This window comes from Stegodyphus dumicola, chromosome X1 (genome assembly GCF_044657685.1).
Source record: "Stegodyphus dumicola isolate Sdum_Otavi_A_Nest chromosome X1, ASM4465768v1".
NCBI lineage: Eukaryota > Metazoa > Arthropoda > Arachnida > Araneae > Eresidae > Stegodyphus > Stegodyphus dumicola.
Window position 1 is genome coordinate 36,156,304 of NC_140780.1, and position 21,745 is coordinate 36,178,048.

The following is a 21,745-nucleotide window of genomic DNA, read 5'->3' on the forward strand; positions in this document are numbered from 1 at the left end:
TTTTTTGTCCTCAGGCTGTTTTATTAAATCCCAATAAATTACTCATGCGCGCTTTTTTCCTGTTGTTCTTTGCAGGTTTATGTCAGTTTTGGATTATAGTTTCTGGCTGATACGTTTCCACTTGGCTGTTGAAAGTTGGAGAGCAGTCATAGAAATGTTTTCTTATAGTTATTTCAAGATTTTGTTCATTGTGTACAGTGATTAATGTATTTTATTTAAAACTTTATTCATTAATCATATTTAGTTTTATAATTATTATTTTCCTTATTATGATTTATACCTTTATTATGGTTATTTATTATGATTTAGACCTTTACTATAACTTCTTCCTTCTCGTTTCCGCACCAGAAATATCAGTCAGACAGTATTAAAGTATAGAGTTTCGGATTGGAAGACGAAACGTGTTTCGGCCACTCAAGGCCACGTTACTAAGTTGCCCCAGCTCTGATAAGATTGTAATTCTTCGGCTTTGAATTATTGCTGCCGATTAAATTAATTCCCAGGTGAGAAATTTTGAGCCAATTTAGAATTTAAGATCAATTGTGTAATCTTTGACTACTGGGCTTTGTTTGACACTTGATGTCAAACAAAACCCAGTAGCTAAATCTGTCAAACTAATGACTCAAGTGTCAAACTAAGTACTCATGTACTAGTTACATCAGTTTGACACTTGAGTCATTAGTTTGACACTTGAGTCATTAGTTTGACACTGCCACTTGTGGCGATGTTACCTGAGTTACATCGCCAAAAGTGGCAGCTGATCTTGTAAGCACAAGACGTGTGTTTTATGTTCAAGTTCTGGTTTAATGAAATGGTTATTTTAACCTTTTCAATTCTCTGTCGTAAACTTCCGATACATCGATAATTCGCTGAAAAGTTTGATGCTAATTTAATGCCACCAAAAAAGATCAGACTCTCTATATAGTATATTTTTCAAGAAGCTTATACGTACATCTGTATGTTTGAACATCAAGAAATTTACGCGTAGATATAGAAAACATATATATTAGGTCATCCCAAAAATAATGAGTGTCTATAATTTTATCAAAGTTAATGCAAACAAATTTCTTTTTTTTAAATCTGAAATGTATTCTACTTCATCCTTTGCTAGTTCTTAGTAGTTACGAGCTCGAGAAATCTTCGAGGAATAGGTTCGTCTTCTAGGCTGCAGTTTCCGGTTCGGATTTTCTGGAACACCGTTGATAACGGTATACACTTTTTATCTGACCCGCATGTACTATATATATATTCCTGTTAATAGTTATTTAATTAAAGTAATAAATAAAAATCTGCCGAATATGTTTCCTTGTCGTTTCCATTTAGCTAAAAATAACTATTCAGGTCGTACTGCACTCTTCAAAACTTGGACTATGAATAAGAACAAGCTGCACTTATATATTATTACAGGAAGCTAATGCGGGAGTTCAGTTCAAACTTATACTTTTAGTTCAGTTGGGGAGCGGAGTAAACGCATTGTTTTGGGGATAACCCAATAGCAGACTCATTTCCTGGTTACAATTCATGTTTCTAATAACTTGCATTAGCATAATATAATCAGTACGAGTTTCTTAGGTGCTTCTCGATGATATAAAAAATTAAATTCGAATTTGTATGATAGAAAAATTATGATGGAAAACTGAAAGCTGTTCTATTGTTTAGCTCTTCTTTTAGCCAAAGAAGGTTTCAAACATTGTTCATAGTCTTCTTATAGAATCAACTTTGCGTTTTCTCGGCAAATTTACACGTAACTTACTAGTTAGAATGAGGTCTAGTTTTTCTGATTCCGTTAATAAGCTATTTTCTCCCTCCTATCTGCAAGCCTTCGTCGTGTAATGGCTAGCACACTCGGCGCGTATTCGAGAAGTCCAGGTTCGAGTCCCGGCGAGGACATTGCTTATTTTTCACGTATTTCTGCTTCAAAATAACCTAGTGAATCTGCAGTGGCTTCCAAAAGCAAAAGCGGTGGGTGATGATTCTTCACCGCCAGGATTTGGCGATTGGGTCCCCTAAATCCCCGTTGATTTTCTTCCTCCTTCCAGCATGCCTACGCGGTGTAACGGTTAGCATACTCGGTGCGTATTCGAGAGGTCCAGGTTCGAGTTCCGGCGGGGTCATTGCTCATTTTTCATGTCTCCTGCATCAAATATACCTAATGTCTCTACAAGTTTAAACGGAGTTAAGACATTGAATCTATGCATTTTTAATATTGAATGTGAAATAAAGGAAATCGTTTTCTTTGTCTTTATAATATAAATGATTCTGCCATTTGAAAATTTCAAGGGTGAGAACGTACGAGTTGTCTGCTTTTACAGCTACCTATTTATCAGAAAATATTCCACGTCGCCAGTGCATTCTGCTGGCAGTTGAAGTCAAATATTTTATTTTTGTGTTCATCGAGATTAGACATTCCTTCCTTTGTCAGACTTAGTACAATGTAGCTAACACAAGCTAGTACGATATAGCTTGTGAGATGTTAAGGCATCTATAGATGCCAACCTATATGAGAAATAATGAAACAAACGGAAAAAAATGCCTGAGAAACCGCCGTGGAATCGGCGAGGACTTTTGATAGTTTATAAGTTTATTGCGTACCAGTGGCTGTAAAGGGAAACAAAAGCCATCGAAATTGTATCCAGAGTCAGTCATAAAAAGTTTACAACATACAATCTCTGAAATTCTTTTGCTAATTGTTTACAGATTACAACCGTTCCGTAACCAAATGTGGACAAGTTATTTTCATCATAGGTCCAGTTTATAGCACTGCACAATATATATATATATATATGTGTATAGCGAATATTTAAGAATACATTCTCCAATAACAAACGAGGATTATTTCAGGATGCTAGTAATAGTTATTTCAAATTATTTTTGTAAGCAGCTTTGCAGACAGAACATTGAAATTAAATATATGGCTACAAGGGTAAGGAACCCGACATGCCGTTATGAGTAAATGCTTCGGCAAATTATTACTGCCCATACATTTTAAAGTTAAAATATAATACGAACTAATGTAGATATGAAGGGCTGTTATGCGAAGCTCTTCACAAAAGCTAATATTCGACAGAATACTACAAAATTAGCTCCATGGATGGTCGAGTGGTTAACAGCATTCGTAGTTCCACCAGGATTCGAGCCCAGGCGGGCAGGCTGGCTAAATTGTTCGTTTTCATGGTTTCCATCATGTGATCACGAGCCAGTTTCTCTCAAAGATTTCTCCACGTAGATATCTTTTCTCTTTGGCAGATAGTCCTCGCTTGCTTTGCCGTACTCGAATAACCTAGCTTGTAGTTTACCGCTCCATATTTGACTATTATTCTTTATGAAAATAATGTATGAAAAGTTACATGCATTAAGAAAACTGATCTCAGTAATATTAATAATTAATCATAATAACAATAATATTATTATATTTTGTTACCTTTGCCATTGTCATGGAAAAGAACATCTCAATTATCCGTCGTCCCAATCATTACTGGTGTTTTGCCTGTAAGAACAAGAATACCTGGTGTAAACTGGTGTAAAACCTTACCTGGTGTAAAGCTTCGTTGCTACGTTTTCCTTATCTTTAAATTTACATCAGTAAGACTATTGTCATGTAGAGAAGGTCGTTAAATATGTTTTTATTAAAACTGCACCTAATTTTCTGTTTGAAATCATATATAAAGTTTATTTACTATTTTGCATATGAAGTGGTAAAAAGCTGTTAAATAGATTTTCCTATTAACCTGTAAATGAATTTTTCTTTTGAAACCAAACATTGTCTCTAAGCAGTGGTTTGAAGAACAGTTATATCTCATAATAATTAAGAATTGCATATAAAATTATAATATCATTCGGAGTTTCGTACCAATAATAATAATAATATCTCTCAAGAAACACACATTTACATGCATCCGTTCCCCAAAAAAAACTGTGTTTGCAGGGCATTTGAAATTTTGATAATAATTTAAAAGCTATAGCCTTTCCTAAAATGGATTTCATCTTACTGTTGCGAATAACTACACTGTATTTTAAAAAAGAATTAAATAAGGAATGGGGAAAAAGATAAAATTCTTCCAGGTCTAGCATCCTGAATACTTTTGCTGATCACATCTTATATGTCAAGAAGCTAGCTAACTAAGCTAAAAAATTTTCACTCTTTTAAAATTAAAATATATCAGGCTATAAATATAAGTAGTTCTTTAGTCTCCATTTATTAACGTTCTTTAGAAATACGTTTTAACGTTCTTTAGAAATACATTTTAACGTTCTTTAGAAATACATTTTAACGTTCTTTAGAAATACCTTCCTGACATCCTATTCATTTCTAAAAATCTGTATAAGCATAATTTAGTTTATATATGTTAATTAGTAATTTGTGCTTGTGAAGTCATTACTAATTCATATTTTGATATTGAAAAGTTTTCTCTTTACAAGTTTTAACTTTATACATGCTCACTTTTCACATGCTTTCAGTTCACTAATACTTTTAATTTATTTCAGAACCTTTCAAAATAAGAATTTCTTACGAATACATTTAGGAATGACGCCAATACTCGTATATACTTTGCGACATTCATAGCGAAAGTTCGCTTCTATATTTTCTTCACGGGGCAGTGAATAAGATAAAAAATATAAGCAATAAATTGCGCTGCATGTTTAATCGACGCACAGCATTGATAGTCATATCAAATAAAATGCATCAAAGGATGTTGTGATATTTTATTGTGATTGATCCTACTGAATGATGCTGTATGTGTGTGGTCGCGAAGTTGACACTCAGCAGTCTAGACTAGTGGGAAAGTAGTCAAAATTATTCCCTACATAATTTAAGCAGTTACCTGAAATTAACTCCTAAATACTTCGCGCAGTCTCCGAGCTTAAGCAAGAATAAAGGAACCCCCTACTGTTACCCAAAGATAAAAAACATTTTAAAATCTGTTAAGAGGTATTTACAGTCCAATACATGGGATTTAAACTCGTCTCGGCTCCCATATGTACTCATTAAATTGTCGAAACTCTAGTGGCAGCCCGAGAAGAAAAAAAGAAGAAAAAAGAGGGGCTCTTTCTCTAACTCGTCGAATATTCTCTTTGATCTGCGAAACACGTAGCAGCATAGAGCTAGTAAGAAATTTTACGATCGGTTACGCGATTTGGAGTCCTCACGGTACCTACGTGATTCCTCTGCAACAAATGAGGCACTCTACCTTTGAAATCTTTTCTTTGAGTCATACATGAGTGGAATTTCCAGCCGCAGAATATGTAAATTCTTCCCTGGAATTGCAAGCTCTGCAACATAAGCCCAGTAAATTGTGGAAAGAAAATAACGCACATAAAAGAGGTTAAAAAATAACAGCGAAAAGAAGTGCGTGGAGTCGTTTGTTTGACAGTGGCGTTAATTTTTTTTCTTCTTGCTGTTGCTTTTGATTTAGAAAGGTTTTTTCCCCCTTATTTATACGCATAGCCCTACCTTTACTCGAACTAGAAGCCATTTTTTAAACCACCTCGTGGAAACGAAAATGAGATAGGTCGCGTAAGACAAAAATGAGTTCTAAATTTTCTGAAAGCTGGCACTTCCAACACGTTTGGCTTTCGTTCGCGTTTTTCTGGGAATATTTTACATAGATACGATGTTGAGAAATACTATTAGTAATATTTTTGCTTGTCAACTGCTTCTAAATGTATTTTTATTACCTAAATGTTTTTTAAAAACCCGCTGTATTGTGAAGATAATTCAAAAGGGAATGTATGCTGTTTGAAAATGTGCTGCTAATAATGTAAGTAAAGAGTGATCTGATAGAAAAAACTTTACTAGTTCTTCATCTACATGTATGCAAATTTGCATGATGGCTTTGAAAACCTTTTTATAACTGTATGTAATCTAATGAAAGTTAAATGGTTAAAATGCAAATGAGTTCCATGAATGAATTCGAAACTTTTCCTTATTTTTTTTATTGTCACTGTAGAATCATTAGGTTCCTTTGAAGAATAGAAGTTAAAAATGTGCAATGCCCTCGCTGGGACTCGAATCTAGATCTCTCGAATACGTGCCGAGTGCGCTACCGTTACACCACGAAAGCATGCTGGAGGAGAGACAAAATACCTTGTATACGCCCCCTTTTAAAGGGTAACTGTGAGGGGACCCATTCACCAAACCCTGGCACTGACGAATTATCATCCACACCTTTTAGTTCGGGTGCCACTGTAGAGCCTTGAATACGCGCCGAGTGTGCTACCGTTACACCATGAAGGCATGATGGAGGAGGGAGAAAATTTCTTATATTACAGAAAATTAATGATTTCGGATTCATATAAAAATCATACAGATTTACAAATATATCTCCTTCAAAGCGTATTAGTGCATTATGTCTAGATATAACTAAACTTACAGTTATAAATTTTTATTATCATCTTTACAAAGCTTTGTTAAATTTGATTTTAAGCGTTTTTTTAAATATTTCAAAGAAAAACTTCTTCGAGACTTATTCCCCCCCACTTTGTGATAAAATCGTGCGTAATATAAATATGTGCTATTATTACCGAGTGTTATAATAATATATTGCTAAATAATGCATAATTTGATGATTCAAAAATTAATTATACCGGAGCTTCTTAAAAATATTTTTAAAAAAATGTCAGATCATCCTCTCCAGATCATGCATTGATCACTTACTTGTACCTATGTTTTTGTACTTCTGATCAGTTTGCTACTAAAATTGCACTGGGAGATTTTATTGAATAAAAAAAAATCTGACATTAAATTTAATATATATTTAGTGGGAAAAAGTGAAAGTAGGATGCAAAATTTAGATGACCTATAGTATTCTAGCTTAATTAAAGTTATTTGAGTGCTAGAACCCAATATAATTGTGAAGAGCTATTCGCTAAGTTCTCTTTTGTCAGTAACAACAATAGGAGAAGGGTTTAAGTACCCTTTTATTTTAACTCGGATATATTCATAGATGGCCGCAATTGGGCGTACAGGAAGCCAGCACTTATGGCTTCAACTTAAAATCAGAAAATGTAAAACTAAAACTTTACTTTAAATTCACTAATCCTGATAGTGAATCCTGAATAATCAGCCAAAGCTGCATTGAGTTATTTAAAGCGTAGTTGGCTCTTTGGCTAATAATCAATATGCATGCCCGTAAAATAGCAAGTTTTAAGTAGCAACGACAAAGTCGTCGTCGACAACGTGGTTTTAAGTAGCAACGACAACGTAATCTGCCGACAACGTGGTCGTGGCAGATTACGTTGTATATGAAGTAGCTCAGACCTCAGTAGTTTCTAGCCTATTTTGCGTATAGCGTGAAACTGTAAACTCACTTAGGCTGGAAAGCGTAGGTAGGAAAATGAGGAAGTAACGGAAAGCTGTTTCCCAAATCAAAATTAAATGTTAGGGAAATAAAATGCTACCCTACAGCGCGATGAAAATATTCAGCACTTACAGGAACCTGAAAAAAAAAAGAGTATAGATATTAAGGTAAGAGTGAAAGAGTAAAAAAGTAGCACAATTCACTTCCCCTCCCTGAAAGCCATTGTAATTTTTTCAACACTCCAAACATAATGGATACCAATTTGGAAACAACGCAAAATCTGTATAGCATTTGGTGTTACGCTTTAAAAGCCCGATAAGCAAAAACGAGAGAGAAATGAAGTTCAACAATAGTGTACATGCTAACTGGATCTTATCCTCACTCAATATCCGAAATCCTGGAACGGATAGTAATTCATTGCAGAGCAAAGAATCATCTCCTTGTCAGAAAAGTGGAAGATAGATATCGGATATTCGAATGAGGATAAATCGTTGGACTTCGAAGTCACGATATTGTGTTGTGCACGAGAAAAGAGTTTTAAGTCGACCCAGGCGGGTAATGACCATTTATCATATTTCTTGCAGCAAAGAACATTTGTTTCCATGTAAGAACTCTCTTTTATTTGTTAGTATGTCACTAGTGAACTCAAGTCACCTAAACATCAATACTTTGCATTCGTGAGAAATTCTTATTCCAAACATACTAAATGAGAGAGATTAGAGAGAGTAAACACTCGAAAGGATATTTTTAACTCGGTGGCTTTATATGTATATATACATCATTTCCCCTTTTATTGGAAATCACTAGATTGCTGTGTAATGTTTATATTTTGATCCTTTTCACACTAAATAGTTTAATAAATTTTTAGATATTTCTAAAATGCACTATTCGGAATTGTCTTTATTTATATATATTAATAATAATTTTACAAAAATAACAAGAGGGAGTTAAAGTATAAATATTGCAGATAAAAAAGATCCACCAAAGGCTCTATGTCAATTAAGTTTATGTGTAAGTGTTCACAAAACGGTAAAAGAAATTTGTACTATGGAATTAAAATGTTTGTTAAATACTTTTTCCTAGAAAATATTTAAAACTATTGGCCGTGATTCAACATATCAATAGACATCATTTCAAAACAAACCCTAGTAAAAACAACGTGCTGACGTAATAAGTATCGCGTAAAACGAAGTGTGTTATTTAGTACAATAAAAGTAAGTTTTCCTTATTTATTAATAATGAACAATGTTGTTGTCGACTATTGTAACAATAAGCAAAGTTGTTGTATAAAATAGTAATGCGAGAAAACGTGGTATAAAATGTAAGAACCGGAATAATTATTCTTTTGTGATAAAAACCCGCAATGTATTCAACAAAATTCTTTAAAAAAAAAAAATTCTTCAAACCTTAATAGACTCCATTAAAAAAGAAGAAGCTAAGGTCTGAGTCCTTTATTTTCTGTCATGATCAGGTAATAAATTTAGCAAATTAGTAAAAACCATTGTTGTATTGTGCATGTTTATTTCTAAAATATGTACTAGGATAATCTGTATATCAGCTCATTGTGGCAAATAAATCCATAAAAAAAGTTAAATCCATTTCTTACGGGTACTTTAATTTTATAACTATAATTATTGAAGAAATGTAGTTAGGTACGTGAAGCATACGAAATTGTAAAAAGCTATTCGATAACTCCAGAAACACGGTAGTAATTTGCATTTAAATTTCAGCGTACAGCAGTGTATTAAAGAGAAAAATGTATTGCCTTCAGGTTTTGGATACATTTCATAATTGTTCAGTTGAGTTCAAATTGTATTACACATTCTAAACTCACAGTGAGTATTCAGATAAATAACTCATTTGCTAAGCGACATTAAAAGTTTGTAAGTGTACTTTATGTGTATATATGTACATTTAATTCAGAAAATTAGGAAAAGCTAATCAAATTCTTAAATTCATTCATTTCGTGCCAACTACTCTCAAATATAAAACAAAAAAAATAAAGACTTTAAAAAAATCTTGTATATTTTTTATGAAGAGCCTGCCTTGATGACTAGAAAAAAAAATCTGATGGGGCCAGCGCACGAAAGCCTGCCAATTCCATGTCTCAACATAGAATTGTCCATGTCTCAACCTAGAATTGGCAGAATAACAACGACTTTTAAGTAAACTATCATTTACGCCTGATTGTTTTTAAATAAAATATAATTTAATTATAAATTGTACGGTTCAATGTTAATTACAATATTAATTTTTTTTCATTCTGTTCATCCATACAATGGACAATCGTAATTAAACGTGTTCATGTACATATCCTTTCCTATGCTTCGGTTTGAAAATATCACATAGATCGTAATATATCATTTGATCATAGAGTGTTTCGGACTCAAAAATAAATGACTTAACAATCGCGAAATTTTTAAGAGCAGCATTCCCGACATAGTGTTAAGTGTCAAAATTACGGTTAGAGTGTTACGTTCTGCCATATGTTTCTTTTTCAGTCATTTTCTCGGTTTACAATATCAACGTTTTAGTGGACCAACTTTTTTTTGTTATTTTAGTTTTATTTATTAAATATCACTTTCTTCGCCCTTACGTCACATAAAATTAAACAAGAAAATAGCGAAATATTTAAAAATCAGCCTATCTTTAGAATTTTCAAAACGGTGTTAATTGTTACCGTACGTTTTAAATAATTGCCTTATTATTTATATTTGCTATATTATTTCTTTAAAATAATACATAATGATAACATTTGCTAGCGATATCCTTTGATTTTAAAAATAATTCGACGCAAAAGTGAAATGAACATAAAACTGAGGATTGAGGCCACTACATTAATTGTTTCATAATGAGAGCTCTACTTCATAATGAAGTAATTCTCGTAGCATTTAGCATAATTCAAAGGATGCATTTAATGTTTATGAATATAATATGTTATTCTCGAACACATACCTATTTTAAATACTAAATTTTAGAAGCTTGGGGTTATCTCATAATATATTTTTTTACGAAATTCAGAGCTTTAAGTAAAGTATCATATTCATTTTATCAGATTTAGCCCAAATGTAATATGTTGTTCCCATTGGTATAAAAGTCTTACGTACTAAAATTGAAAAGTTTTGAATTATATTTTAATAAAGGTTTTCGTTAAAAGCTCTTATGGACTTCAAGTAAAGTACCACTTAAAGTTGTCCAATTTTATCCAAATCTAATCACTTCTTTATATGTATGTAGAAAACTGAAATAAAAATTATTAGAAGTTTCATATAAAAGCGTTCGTGGAAAAAAGTCATATCACCCATATGTAAACACTGACAGATAGACATCATTGCAAAAATAGTAAAAACATGTTATGGAGAGTGTAATTCGTGCTTATTCACTAAAAACTCACTATCGAATTTTTGGACCCAAATCATTACCACTTTTACGTACGTACATAGGTTGGCGGAAGATTGACAGATAGACATCATTGCAAAAATAGTAAAAACATGTTATGGAGAGTGTAATTCGTGCTTATTCACTAAAAACTCACTATCGAATTTTTGGACCCAAATCATTACCACTTTTACGTACGTACATAGGTTGGCGGAAGATTGACAGATAGACATCATTGCAAAAATAGTAAAAACATGTTATGGAGAGTGTAATTCGTGCTTATTCACTAAAAACTCACTATCGAATTTTCGGACCCAAATCATTACCACTTTTACGTACGTACATAGGTTGGCGGGAGATTTTAAAAAAATTAAAATAATCCTGAGGCGCGAAAAGAAAGAAATTATGATTAACATTGTTTCACCGGGGAGCAAACTGTAGCTTCATAATTTTACCAGTTTTCTGAACTTTTTTCCCGTCTGAAATAATTTTGCTTAAAAATTAAATCCAATAAGTAATGATTTACAAACATTTATAAACATAAAGGAGTATAGGTATAGTATAGGAGTCATATTCGTTTAGGGAGTATAAAATGTAGACCCTACTGAAGTGAGAGCGAATTCTCGATAGGTCTTCAAAAAAGAGATAAATGCCGACGAAGTTTACAACAACCTTTTTATTTTAACTAACTGAACCGAACATGCACACATTCGGTGTTCACAAACTAACCATCATTTGCGGCGAAGTAAACACAAAATAGTATGCACAATCAGAATGAATCCAATTTCAACTACAGAGCTGGTTTCTATTTCAATCTAAATCAGATTTATCGGCTGCATACAACAAAGCCGAGTCTACAATATAAAATAATCTAAAAATAAATCCTTAACACAAAAATACAGCTACAGAGCTACTTGCAAACATGCGGAATAAACCCACTCTCTTCGTAACTAAGTCTTCTACCTACTGTCTCTTCAATTCTGCTGCTTAAATACGTTTTCGAACTCATTGAGATTTTGCTTATACGTCATTTAAATTTGCATTCAAGCAGGAAATTGAAGTCAGAAGAGAAAGGAAATTTTCTTAAATAAAAATAATTGATTAGTACAAAATAAGGTCTTTACAGATAATTCAAATTGAAGAAAAATTGTCTCGAAATAAAAATATACATTAGCAGGTTAAAAAGAAATCAATATCAAACAAATTAAAGTAATTGGCAGCAATAATAATTAAAAACACCAGTTATAACTTCTGGCTGAACCAAAGTTTTAAAAACACCCGTCCCCCTCTCTCCAGGCGGATAAAATGGATAATCTACGTTATTTCGATTTGATTGTGTGGACCGATTTTTGTTTAGTTTTATAATATTATGGTTATCCGGTCAATAAGTTTTAAGGTCTGATAAAACCTTTTTTTGCAGATTTATTAATTAAGTGCATTTACACCTTTTAAGCATCTCAGTTTTTCAAGCAATGGTGATATAATTTCAGAGCTAATTTAAAGATATTTCGTTAAGTCGAATGACAACGTTGCGACTATTTCCATGACTATGTGGAAGTTAAAGATGTCACGCCTTGTTACCATTGCATAAAGCAAAGCTAAACAATGTCTTACCAACGTCTGCCATTTCCCACGATGTTAAACTTCCTAATAGTCCTAGAATAGTCCGAGCATAGTAATGTAACCTAACAGTCCAAAACATTCTGAAAGACTTTGCTAATGAATTTTCTAACCTAAAAAATTACATACAAGTCTTATGCGTAAAAATATATTGAGACATATGTGTAAAATAAAACGTAATTTTCCACAGAACGTAAAACTATCACAAAACTAGTGCCAGAAAGATTTAATTCAGTTTTTTGAACTTTGTTTTAAATCTTAGCTTTAATTAAACTCAGAAAGATGCTTAACCTGAATTTTCAAAATATAGCTGTGTCTCTTTATAAGTTAATAACACACAAACAACAAAAATGCTAGCTTCTAGCTACGTAGTTTGAATGTAGGAAATTGTTATCAAAAGAACTAAACAGCTGATTACTTGATTTACGTATGAACCCCCGTATATAAGAATGAAAATTCGAAAAAGTCCGTTTCCGACGAAGAGAAAAGAAAGATGATGATGAGATTTTCAACTTCGCTATCCACGTTTTAAAGAGACATCTCTCACAGTTCATTTGCACTAACAATTTAGACATTATAATTCAACATCATTGAAGAAATTTCTGTCTTTCAGTAAACAAGAAATAAAACTTCCAAATGAAGTTTGTCTGCCTATAAAAAGGAACTACATTTAACACATTTCATTCCCTTCAGATTCCCTAAATCGATAATTTCGCAGGTAAAATCGGAACACAGCAGGAAGGAGGGACATTCAAATCGCAACTCCGCTGTCATTAGGGTAGACACTACCACCGGTTCAGTGATCAAAGCTTCTAGACTCAAACTACGATTGACAAATCGCTGAGCTCTGACTCGAAGCTCCCTAACTAACGGAGCGCAAAAATTATTCCTCGGGACGTTGTGATTCGCCTAAAATATCATGCAAATCTAGCTTACCGTAAAGCTGCTTCGACCGCAATCTTTACCATTTGATGTTCAAGCATTTCGCTAACCCTTTGCCTGAGCAACTGTTTTGGTTCTTAAAACTCAATCGGTTTCTATTGGCTCCCATTTCCTCTTCTGTTTAAATATGCCTTTGAGTAATTTAATCGGATGTGAATTCTTTCTTGAAGAAGCACGAAATTTGGCGGTGTATGCATATAAATACGATGCAACATATGTCAGAATAAATTCAGCTTTTGAAGCGAATTCGTCTTATTTTACTTAGCTAAAAGCAAAAACAGAGGATTTTTTTTCTTTCCCTTTAACCGATAAATTTGGGCGTAGAATTTTAAAATACAAGAATATCGTTCAGTAATCTTAAAATGACTAAATATTTCATATTTCACTGAAACTTAAATGAATATTACTTTAAAAGCAGATAATTTAATATACATTTGTTGCAGTTGGTTACAGCCGAAAACATTGCGGGAAAAACATCGCGAACGAAAACATCGCAGAGAAAACAACGCAAGGCGAAAACGGCGTGGTACAAAACATCATGGGAGAAAGGAAAGCAAATTGAAAAACATCGCGGTTCTAAAATATCAAACTAAATAATAAACAAACTAAATAGACGCAGTTCACAAATTAAATAGTCGCAGTAAACAAACTAAATAATCGCAGTTCTAAAATGTCAACTAAAATATCGTGGTACAAATCATCATATGACGATAACATCGCCCACAATGCGTTTTCAAATCCCATACTGACATATTATGTAACTAACTTTCGTCATAACTAACAAATCGACATCCGAAACATTGATTGCGGGCTATACATGAAAATGTTAACGACACTTTAAGAATAAATCAAACCAAAACAAAACATAATTTTCACTAAAACAATATCAGATTAATAAATGTGAAAGAAAATAATTTGATAATTAACTAAGGAATTTTTACAGAAATAACCTCATGCAGTTATTTATCTTCCTTTTTCTAAGCTATTTTAGACTGTATTTTTCATAAAAAATTATCAGTAAAAGGTTATGAAAAAGGTTGATGACCTTTGCTAGTTAACTATGCAAATTTAAAATTCCGTTAAGTTCTATAAGTTACATTAATTTTCTACTCATTTTAAATTTTTAAATGCTTGAGTTTCCTTCTTATTTTTTCAATAAAAAATTATTAGTTCGTTCAAAAATATGAAATATAGAATTAAAAAAATCCGTCTTTTCTTCCTACGTTTCCAAATCATTATGTGAATATGCATTTACATCTCTAAAAATCTGAAAAAACGCATATGTGAGATGTTACTGTCATGCGATAATTTGTAGGCACTTTGTTTCTTACCAACGATATTTTCGACGACGATGTTTTTAAATTGCGAAGTTTTTGTTCCGCATTATTTTCGACCGCGATGTTTTAGTTTTCTCAACTAAAGAAATTGTAACTGTTTGGAGTAAATAAAACATGTTTTTAGTTGCACATATCAAGTTGCATTGAAAATAATAAAATGTTAACTCCGTTAAAAAGAACAGTTTTATACAGTTAGGAAAAATCCAAATTAAAAGTACTTTTAGGTTTATGAATCTGGTACGCAGTTCTGAAATGAAAAGAACAAATAAATTCTCAACACCGTTATCATTAAAAGAAAATTATTCTGCCAAATAACTTGCATCTTGAAGAAGAGACACTTGCATCAGATCTCATGAAATGCTAAGAGTTTTGATATAAAATTAAAGCTTGATGATTCCTGTTTCAAAATTATAGTGCATATTTCAGTCTATGTAAAATTATCAAGTTGTAGAGTTCCTCACTTTGTAAATGCTAAGTTACAGTTGAACGTGAAGAATCTTAAGAACTGTTATGCGAATAATCACTTTAGTTCTTGCAACAAGAAGCAACAAGATGGAAGGGTAAATAACCCTTTATTATTCAGATAAGATTTAACAGAACTCCGTCTTGGAGTGTACAATAAAAACCGACACTTGGGCTTGAACTTAAAAAGCTAAGAAGTAAACTAAAACGAATCTAAACTAAAAGAGATATAGACGAAGCAATCAAGATTCTAACCGAGTTGGCCCCTTAACATTTAGTATACAGCGAACCTATTAAGGGCCTAAATTACGGCCGAGCGAGATAATAGCTTACGAGAGAGTAGCCTAAAATGGCGGACGCGTGCATGCAGGATACCTGATAACTCTTCTCGCCCAGACAGTAGAACTTCGCGGCTAAATACCACTCTTCCTCATTATGTATTCAGACGTGATTCTAAAACTACGTTCTGGCCGGAAGTAGTAAGTTGAAGTTAAGAACTGACAGGAAAGGAACTTTAACTTAAAATTTATCTGTTACTAAAATTAACATAATCCTTACAAAGTTATGGTCTCTATACTGTATGTTAATCACAAATGTTTGTAACAAAACGTATCTATGCTTCTGTATACCATTTGACATAAATGTGATATGAAGCACAAAATAACATCAGCACCTGGGATTTACACAATCATAAAACTTATCTCGAAACAGCGTGACCGTAATTTCTTCTTTAGCATTACGCTTCAAAGTTGTTACATTTAGAAGTTTATTAGAAAAGTTTTCTATTAATCTAAAATGTAACCTCATTTTGCTTAGGCCATATAAACAAAGCATTTTTTGATGAAAATAATTTTTAAAGATCGAACATGTGTCCACCATTTTATATTAGGCTACTTTAAAAACTGTAACTAAATAAAAGATCCGTATTTGCACTTGCATTTGCGAGAAACGCTAACTTATTTATAATTACTAGTCAGAAGTTGAAAATGAATAAATTTTTATTTTTTATTTCGATTCCATCATATGCATCGTTTCAAACATGCATGCCGGCGCCTAGGGGTTGTTAGGAAACGTGACATGTCAATGGACTCCTTTACCCTTTCTGTTCCTGATGAGTTTGCCAAATTCTGACAATCGTAAATCTGATCGTAAATTAGGTCTGATCGTAATAAGTCTGATCGTAAATTAGGTGATCATATGTTCCAGCTTTATGGAACGAAACTCCAGTTTGTTTTAAATTCAAATGAGATTCGCCTTTTCAGTATTCTCCTATTATATAACATTTCCGTTATCACTATTATTCTCAAAAATTTATAGTCCATATATTTAACTATTATGTTTACTTAACAGCAAACACTAGCGTAAAAATAGAAACAGAAAACATGCGAAGAAAATATTGCAATAACCGAAAATGAGTACATGACATTCACAACAGCAATAATACTACATTCTCTAGTTAAAAGATAAATGGAAATTTTATCACGCAGTAATCATCTAATAAAAAACATTTTAGCAATACATTGTATAGCAAGAAGATATTATATTTTGATAGGTTGTAATTAAACGGATTATCAGTGATTTTTTAAATGCTAACCAGTATTCCTTTAGACAAACTAAATTCAACTGGAACATTTAGAAATTAAAAATGTGCATCACTAAAAATGTTTCTTTGGATGAATGGGGTTGCAATTAAGAATATAAAAAATAAAATTATCAGAAAAGGTTTCAATTATAGGCAGAACCTTTTCCTTATATTAGATGGAATCTTAATAATAAAATTAACCTTTTAATAAAATAGCAATGTTTATGCAATTCTCTTAAAGAAAATTATATGTTTTTTCTTAGAACCGTAGAAATGTATTTTTTTTCTGTTTTCTCTTTTACAGTAACTGATATTTAAAGCATTTTGGATTACTGAATTTTAAATTTATTTTTTATTCCCGTTTATTCATTTTAAAGACGACTTCCTCATTATGAGTTGCAATCGAATTTTTCATTTCTATATATTAAACTTAGAAAGAAAATTTCAGCATTTTTTTCATGCTGTATTTTATTCGACACATTCTAATTACAGACATACATTTCCACTTTAGAAATTAATAGCAATATCAGTTTAATACATGAGTTTTGCTCTCGATTAAAAAACATCGCATAGTATTAAGAATTCTATCCTGTAAAGAGGAAAGAGTACTGTAATGGAAAATATTGATTTTGAAAAAAATAAGCTAAAAAATGTTTTTCGTAATTAAAACATAGTCTCATCATTTAAGTAATCTTAAAAATAAGCATTCATTTTTTTAACACACACGAAAGACAAACTGTAGATTAATTATTCGTTGTTTAAGGTTCCAATTAGACTCGTCAGGAGGTAATTAATTAAAACATTAAACAAGAATAATTAAGGAGTTCAGAATACACGGTTCGTCCTTCCGATATTCTTAATACTATATACTTGCAGCTTGGATTGTATTTGACACTCATAGTTTATAATTACAGCATTGTGAGTTTCTAAAAACCTTTTCTCGTGAAGATTTCGTCTCAAATAATCCACACATAACAGGAGAACTTTAAGTCTGCTACATAAACTTTTAACACTTTGCCATAGATTTTTTCTTAAATAGTAGCGTATTATTCATTTTATAATTTGCTGTTACTAAAAAGGGACAGCGAAAATTTTGATGTGATTAATACAGTTAAACGGAACACGCACTTTATATAAACTGAATTTTTGCTTACGAAAATAGTTTTCCTTTCATGAAAAATTCTGGTATCCGTAAAAATTTAATATTTCCATGCTGTATGCACGATAGATTAAGTCCTTCTTTATGGCACCCATTTTTGCCAAACAGTTAGATATTTCTGACATTTCAAATATTTTACCTCATTTCATGATATCTTCAGTTTCTTTCAAAATGCATACCGCAGAAACTTTAGTCACAAAATGTCTTGTTATTTTTAAAATGACATTTCCAGATTTATTCTATGGAAAAGAATCGCTGCTGGTTGCATGATGTTTCCCATGTGCAACTGAAATACGAGCTAGTTTCTTTACGGAAGCATTTTTACGTCGAATTTCGTTTTAACGCACATAGAGCACAAATGCTTTTCAATAAATAACCTGGATGTCTACTGTACACTAACACTACCAATATTTGAAATACACGTACTAAATACTATCAGTACTGTGATTGTATATCTTATACTCACGAATTTTAATATTTCTGTACCTGATTCATTTATAGCTTTTCCGTTTTAACTAATGTAGATAATTTTGATGCTAATACTCAATAAGCCATGGGAGATAGGTCAAAATATGTCATACAGTGCAGGTTTTATTTAAACTGTTCAACACATCCAGCGTTTTTCACAGTAATATTTTTATCACTATCTCCGAAATTATTTTAGTAGAAATATAAGTAAAACCTCTGCTCTTGAAAATACAAAAATCCGTCAAAGTTGCAATGTAAAACCAAGTGAGTTCAATTTCAAAATTGCCCGCTGTTTTGGAATGGGAGTAAAGGATGATGGTTTTCTATCCGGTAGTCCATCTCTCCATATTCCGGTATCGTCCTGCGCTATAAATCCACTGTCAAGTGGGACAGGATAAAACGTGATCGATTGCTCAGATCGTATGTAGCTCTAGAACATTAGTGGACCGATGACAAATTGAAATAGCTCTTATTCCTGATCTTTCATTTAATTTCATGACTATGCATCATAGTCAGATCAGATGAATCAATTTTCCATGTTCCAGCATAGAATGTAGTGTATATATATGCAAGAATTGGGATAACTTACTTATTTTAAAAGCAATTACTACCAACGTTTTACAGCTGACTACATAATATAGCTGCTTTCTGAAATAGTAATCAGAAAGTTTGCGTTGCCACAGATATTTTTATAACTTAATCCGCTTTGTGACAACATTTTTCGTCATGTTTCCAACTTGCGCGCACATTTTAAAACATTCTGTTGCATAATTTAATTCCATATTTAATATACAGCTTTTATAACATTTGCAAACTACTGTGAACCTAAAATTCTAAAAATTTCACGTTAAATTTTTATTTTATTTTGAGTTGAGTTTATAAAATGTATTTTATTAAAAAAAAATTTAATGTTTTCGTCCATAAAATTTTTCAATATTAAAATATTCATCAGATTTTGGTTCAGTTAGAAAATAGTGCTCATGTAAAGAATTACATCAAATTTCAAGTATGTACCATTCGCCATTTTGAAAACATCATGCGCGCAAGGTGGAAACATGGCGAAATATTTTGTCTCAAAGAGGATTAAATTACAAAAATATTTGTGGCAACACAAACTTTCTGGTTACTAGTTTCAAAAGCAGCTATATTATGTAGTCAGCTGTAAAAAGTTGGAAGTAATTGCTTTTAAAATAAATAAAATATCCCAATTCTTGCAACAGTCACATATTCGAAAATCATGAGGGGTTTGAGGTGTATGGGTACCCTTAAATTTTATTTCTGTTCTTAAATCTGATGACACACACACATTTATTTACTCTTTAGCTAAATGCCTCGCAACTTTTTACCGTCGAAAATTGAATGAAGATGCCTGAATTCCTGTTTTCACTATTTTATCTGCTTGAATATGAAACTCATGTTTATTATTTAAGTGTTCAAAATAAAATAATAAGTAAAGCAATTTATTTAAAAATTATGTATATATATATGTGTATATATACACTTGTGTTTGAAATAATATTTAAATGACAAGAATAAAATAAAAGTCTTTCTTTTCATAAGAAAGAAATAAGGAAATTAAGAGACAGGAAAACAGTCAATCATTATAGATAATCTCGTTAGCAGTACACAAATTTGAAAGATTAAATCTAAATCGCAAAATTTTAGGTTTAAGGTATACAATTATAATTGGAGACTTAAAGAAGTGTTATAAAAATATCAAAAATAAGTGTTATAGAATAACACTATTGGAGGAGATAGCGATCACTGGTTATTTTTATTTCATTAACTTGCTTCAGTTTACTGTTGCTATTCTCCATCTTCTATGATAGTGATATTAATTCATGGCAGCCTTTTGAATATACGTTAGCGTTATTAACAATTACCCTTTTTTTTGCGTCGAATCTTACCTCTATTACTTCCGTAAAGAACAGAGATTCTTTCGCAGATATTAATTTCGTTTGTCTTAGTTTCACTTTTATAATATTCTGGCATCTAATTTTATTGGGAATACTAAAACTAATTACTTTGCATACCAGTAATAAAATGTTAATGAAATTTTGTCTTTAACTCTATACTTATTACTAAAATGGCTCTGCAGTTAGAATTGTAACAATTTATTTCATAAGTCGAAATGCCGTCTTTTCTTTCATAGTGGTAAGGGCGTCGAATATTTTTCACCAATCAAAATTTACCGCATAATATATTCATATTTATGTCTTATTGTAAGTGTGCTTATTAACATGTCCTCTGGCAAAGTTGATATGGTGCGCCTATTTACGTGTTTTTCTCTCTGTAATTTTATGCTTTTAAATTATTTTCTGTTGTTTTATTATTTAAATATAGATATAAGTGATTACTTTTAGCAGGAAATTAATTCGCGCGAGTAAACTTGTAATTAGCGTTCTGAATATTTCTTTTTGTCTCTGTGCCATCTGCGGAATAACAGAGAACTAAATAATATACACGTGATCTGCGCATTCATGCAAAAAACCTCCATGTGCGATATGTTATTTTTCCTTAATATTACATGAATCACTAAACAAGAATTTGGTCAATTTGGTCACTTTACAACATTTCCCAAGTGAATGAACTAAGAAACAAGTTGTTTTGCGTTCTAAATATTTAGTTATTAGATCTACATTTCGAGAAATAAATGATTCATTTCACTATGCCAAGTGTAAACATTCCATGGATTTGCTAGGGCAATATTCATACTCGGTGATTTAGGTAAGGCAGTAAATAACGAGTTATATCGTAGCTGGCAAGTAAACTCAGTTTGCCAAGTTCAAGTACTTTCGTAGAAGTCAGCGAATATATTAATGAAATTAACTTTTGTACATATTAACGCATGAGGCAGAGGGCAGTAATATATTTTCACACGTGACTTCTGAGTGTCAGAGAAGACTTAAGTTAAACAGATTAGGTACATAAGGTACCCCTTTGTTTCCTTAGTCGGTTTATATTTGTGCTTGTGTTAGTTTTGTGCATCATCTGTCGCACTGCCTAAGTGATGGTTTGAGACAAAAGTTTATAATATCACTAAGGTATAACAGAAACATTATAGACTTCTCTCTGATGGATTCCATGAAACTTTGTAATAAATATGCAGTAATGTGTAAAGGTGAGTTTGGTGTTTACAACTGAATAGGTAATGCTTAAGCACCTGTCACATAGTTAAAATAAATATTGAAAGATTACCCATTTTAGTAAGATCATTGATAAAATGATTTAGAGGATAATGACCTTATTATAATTTCGCAATTTATACGATTTAAGAGCAAACATTCAACCTTTCGTTCCAATATAATTTTAAAATCAGAAATAAGTATTTTCGTACCATTAGCATATTTTTTTTAAGTTACTTAATATTTTGCTTACTTAAAGCATTGATTCTGAAGACAGGTGGGATTATTAATTAAATACAGCAATTCAGAGAAAAAAATAAAGTGGCGCATTTCATTATTTTTAAGCAACTTCTGTTGAAATTTAATGAAAAATT

General features: G+C 31.8%; 1 protein-coding gene and 1 long non-coding RNA gene across 4 annotated transcripts in view; one reads left to right on the top strand and one right to left on the bottom strand.

Annotated features, from left to right (window-relative positions):
* LOC118184298 (protein O-mannosyl-transferase TMTC2-like) overlaps nt 1-21,745 on the top strand; it is a 797,990-nt gene that overhangs the window by 475,455 nt on the left and 300,790 nt on the right. The gene's annotated exons all lie outside the window — the stretch shown is intronic.
* Nucleotides 1-21,745, bottom strand: part of LOC118185827 (uncharacterized) — a 59,925-nt gene that overhangs the window by 13,504 nt on the left and 24,676 nt on the right. The window contains exon 2 of the long non-coding RNA XR_004757663.2: nt 3,422-3,487. This is a non-coding gene — a long non-coding RNA (uncharacterized LOC118185827). The remainder of the gene's footprint in view (nt 1-3,421; nt 3,488-21,745) is intronic.